Source organism: Petaurus breviceps, unplaced genomic scaffold (assembly GCF_028583685.1).
Source record: "Petaurus breviceps papuanus isolate PSGF00001 unplaced genomic scaffold, PetGlider_PUasm1.0 37, whole genome shotgun sequence".
Classification (NCBI taxonomy): domain Eukaryota; kingdom Metazoa; phylum Chordata; class Mammalia; order Diprotodontia; family Petauridae; genus Petaurus; species Petaurus breviceps.
The window spans coordinates 45,228,785-45,233,512 of record NW_027186296.1 but is presented as its reverse complement, the minus strand read 5'-3'; positions in this window follow the sequence as shown (position 1 = coordinate 45,233,512).

The following is a 4,728-nucleotide window of genomic DNA, read 5'->3' as shown; positions in this document are numbered from 1 at the left end:
AAAAGTACTTATACTGTCCCAAAGAAACTAGACCAAAACTAATCCAGTAATTACTTCAACTAAAGAATAAGCTTTCAGAGATAGGACAAGAGGATATCTATTTTTTTTTAATTCCCTTTCCACCACAAGTACTAATATAGTAGTGTTAGGCAGTCTTTGCACAGCAGTTATTTTAAAATGTTTACTGAATCCAGAAGATTTTCACCAGGATTGACCACATTTATTTTTTTTTCAGATTCAAGGAATATAATAATTTCTTAAGCTCTGCAATAAGAATGAGAAATATCACCTATACCTTCAGAGAAAGAAAGAAGGTGGGGGGCACTTTTAGCAGCTAACACCAATTCTTATCACAGCTGCCAAACTAATCACTCTTTTGTCACTTGCTTTCATCCTCCCCCTCCCCAATTCTGCATCAAAATTCACTAAAAATGTATTTTCTCCCTAACCAGTCTTCTCTTTAAGTCATGTAGAAAAAAATACTCCATCTTCAATAGAAGAAAAAACCCCTATGTTAGCTCGGGGCTACTTTCGATCTTTGATCTCAGCCTGATCATATACCAAAATAGTCGCAGAGGGAGGAAAAAAAAAGTACTTAAGGGTATCTCCAATCCTGGATCCATGCACAGTGAACCAAAGCCCCCTGGGAATAAGGGCAGCCAATATGAACTCTAAGTATGGTTGTTTTCTTGTACTTAAAAAAATTGTCTGTTTCTTTTCCCTCTCTGACTGGTCTCTGTCAGATCATGTAATAAATTAGAAAGGGAATAAATAATATTCTCACACTCTCAATGTAAGGTTTTCTAAAAAATAATATTATTAAATCTATTTTGTCGTATTTTAGAGAATAAGACATCTCATCCTCTCCCTTTCAGCTATAAACTATCACAGAGCTACTAAGTTAATCAAATTTTCTTTGTTGTAGCTATAGTAAATCACACAATGGGTGGGAGTGTCAATAATTAATCTTGCCTCTTATCTTGAAGTTTCTTTTAGAATACTATCTTGACATATGCATGGATTGTCACATTTGTCACTTTAGCTACAGGAAGTTAATATTAAGTTTTGTGATTTGATTTTTTTAAATGGACTTGCTTTCAGAAAGCATCTTATTTTCTCACGTGTGCTTTGGACCTTATGGAACAGCTTTGGATGAAGTTTTAGCCAACTGGACTTTCATTGATGCCCCTGGAAACAGCTTATGCTTTGGAGACTCAGGTGATTGGCTTATTCAGAGCTCTGGGTCTTCATGTGTTTGGAAAGGCTCTCAACCTTTCCCCCTTACAAAGCTGTACTTTGGTGTATGCGATTTTGCTGTATAATGACATTGAAGCTCGTCCAAGCTTCTCGTAATCTCACTGTTCTTTGGTTGTCAAACTTGTCAAATAAAGGTTTATATCCAGTGTTTGTATCTGTCAGGAAATCAACTGGCCCCTTTTGCATTGAGTTTGACCTCCCATTACAAGAGGTATTGGGGCCGTTACTTGAACGACTAGAGCTTAGCCCTAAAGTAATTTTTAGCACTCCTTGTATTTGTAGATGGATCCCAGCAAGTAGGCTTGTCTTTATTGTATTTTTACTCTCTACTCTATTCTTTTTCCACTCTGAAATTCATAATGTCCTTCGATGAAACAATGCAGAGCTCAGGGAAAAGTCACTAGTTCTCCTGTGTGCCAGTGTTTACTTGAATGCTTGTATTCATTGTCATTAAGCTCAGGACTTTGAAGGGATGCATGGTAGATGACAGAAAAAAAAGATTTTTCTTTATAGAAACCCAAACCTCAAGTTGATATTTATTCTTGTTTCATTTCATTCTGATTTTTCAGATAGACACTTTTAGTGTCTATAATAGTCCAGAGATTTTTTTCTTCTGAATCAGATATGGGATTTCACCAGTGTAGAGAATTTCTTGTGTGGAATCAATCCACTCACCCAGATCTCTGTAAATGATCTTAGAGTGTTGCCTGGGGTGTTGGGAAATTAAGTAACTTGTGTACACATAGCTAGTAAGTCACTGGAACGACTTGAACACAGGGTGTCCTTCCCTCCAAAACCATCCTATCCCATATGCCAGGCTGCCTTTCCCTAGACTTGTATAGAAAAATTAACTCTCCTGCTTCCATGACGGTTTGTATGAATTCATTCATCCACTCAGCAAATATTTATCAAATGTATAGTATGTACATAGCACTATTCTAAGCTCTGAGGAGGTTATGTAAAACTTATTAGATGTAGTTCTGCCTTTCTGTGGCTTATATTCTAGCTGGGCAGAGAAGACACAATTACATCAAACAATTATATTTCAGGGAAAGTCAGTAAAGTGACTGAGGTCCAGAATAGGTGACATGCTCACAAAATACAGGTAAGAGTTCAGAGAAGGGAGACGGGAATCAATAAATTAGTATAAATTGGAGCAAATAGTGATGGAGGTGAGAACAGAGTTGGAACTCGAAGGATAGATAGGATTTGCACAAGCAGAGGAAAGAGGAAAAAATTCCTTAAAGGGGAAACTACAGGAACAAAGATTTGGCATTTCAAATGAGTATGGAATGACTTGGGGGTGGAGGGTGGGAAAGAGGCAGTGAATCAGTCAGTGAATTAATGAACGGATCGCTAGAATGGCATACTCATTTTAAGAAGTGATGGAAAATAAGGTTAAATTGTGCTAAGTTGGGGAGACTTGAATGTTAAGATGAATTCAAACCTGATAAGGATGCAATGGAAAGAATTGGAAATTTTTGAATAAAGAAGCGTCTTGATAAAAGCACTGTTTTAGGAAGATTAATTTGGATGGCTTGAGGTGGGAGGAGACTGAAGTCAGGGAAACTAGCTCAGAGGTTGTTTTGGTAATCCAGGCCTGACATAATGAAAGATTGGACAAGCATGGTGGCTTCCCAAGTGAAGAAGAGAAAGATTTCAGATACAAATAAAAGGAATAGATGTCAATTATGATGCCTAATTGAATTTAAGGCATGAAGAAAAAGGTAGAGTTATGTATGACTCTGAAGTTGTAAGCCTGAGTGACTAGGAGGATTATGGTTCTGTTGATGGAGTTGGGAGGCGGGAGGTGTTTTAAAGGGTAGAGACAGTAAGGAGAATATCTAGATTGGTTTTAGCCATATTTCATACCTGCTTTCTCCTAGATGTCCCCTCAATTCGAAAGATGTTTAAAAAAGAGAATTCTACAAGCTATAACTATTCTGATATGTCTTATGTCTAATTTAAATACAAAGATTAAAAAATGAAGCCAAGGAATTTTGAATCATTCAATTTTATAAATATGACCTTTGTAAGAAAAAGTAAAAAAAATACATAGAAAATGCATGGCTGGGTATTTAAGAACCTACTCAATACTTATTTATCACATTGACATTATTTTTTAGTTTTTAAATCAGGCTTTGAAGAATTGAGAAGACGTTAAGATAGCCAAACTGCAGAAGTTTGTATTAATGTCATTTGCACTGCTTATATCTCAAAGGTTTAAAGAATTAACCTGAAAATTTCAATATTGGGAATGACCTTCTAGGTTTTTTCCTATTATACAGATATGTATTGGACAGTGAGATGAGTAATAAAACTGGTAAATCTAAGGTATTCCATCAGGTAATGTTCAATAGCATTGGACCATGTTATTAAAATTATTCATATCTTGCCAAATAACTTGGAGCACAAATGTGTCCTTGTGTTTCCATATTTCCTCATTTTTCAGAAATGTCATTGATTTTTACAGGATCCTCCATATAACAGGCTACCTGGATCTGCACTTGTGGTAAGACTTGGTAGCTATGGTGGAACAAGCAAGGCGCTATTTGCCACGAATACCATTAGTATAAATCTGTCTGCTTGGTTGGAGGAACTATGATCTTATCAATCTGAGTCCCATCTCCATCAGTGTAGTCACAAACTGAACAAACCCTCTCATCTTCGACGATTGTTCTCTTTCTAAAAAGTGGCCCTAGCCACCTTCTCCTTCTCTGATCCAGTATTAAAATCGATCATCTCTAGATCTATAAAGGATCAGACCAACATGCCAGAGCCCTTAAATTGCTTAATATTTTGTGGATAGCATTGTGCTACTTTGGATGCTTATCACTTTGACTATATGACTGGCATCTCATTTTAAAGTCATATATGTCTCATCAGGCTGTTTTTGATATTACTTCTCATACACAATTGCAACTGTGGACTGGCCAATGATACCAGTCCCAATGAGCATATGCAGAGTGCTACTGATAAAATTCTCCACATAGATGAGAGTTCTGTGAGAGTATGATGACATGTGATGGCAGTGCCTTAGATAAATTTAGGAGCACGTGTAGACATTCTATAGCTCCTTACATAACTGTCTGCTAACTATATGTACAATAGTAGTCTCTTTGGCTGCAATTGCAGAACAGGAACTAGGGATCCCTTCAAAAAGCATTAATAAACTGGGTTTTCTCTCTTGGTTTGATTTTTTTTCCCTGTCTGACTTATTCTTTAGACAATGTTTGCTAAGTGATAATGCTTTCTCGTGAGAGGACCTGAGAATTCTCCCTATCCCATGCAAGACCAACATGTGACCCCATGAAAATGGACACTGGTCCTTTTTACTTGCTGTTCTTTTTTTTTCTCCTAGAGTCATGAATTTGTAAGTTTCCAAAGTTTGGAAAAGAAAACTGTCTAGGAATGCAGGAATCTGGGGATTTAATCCATGTTGGGCTATAGAGCCAGCCCAGTATCAAAGCC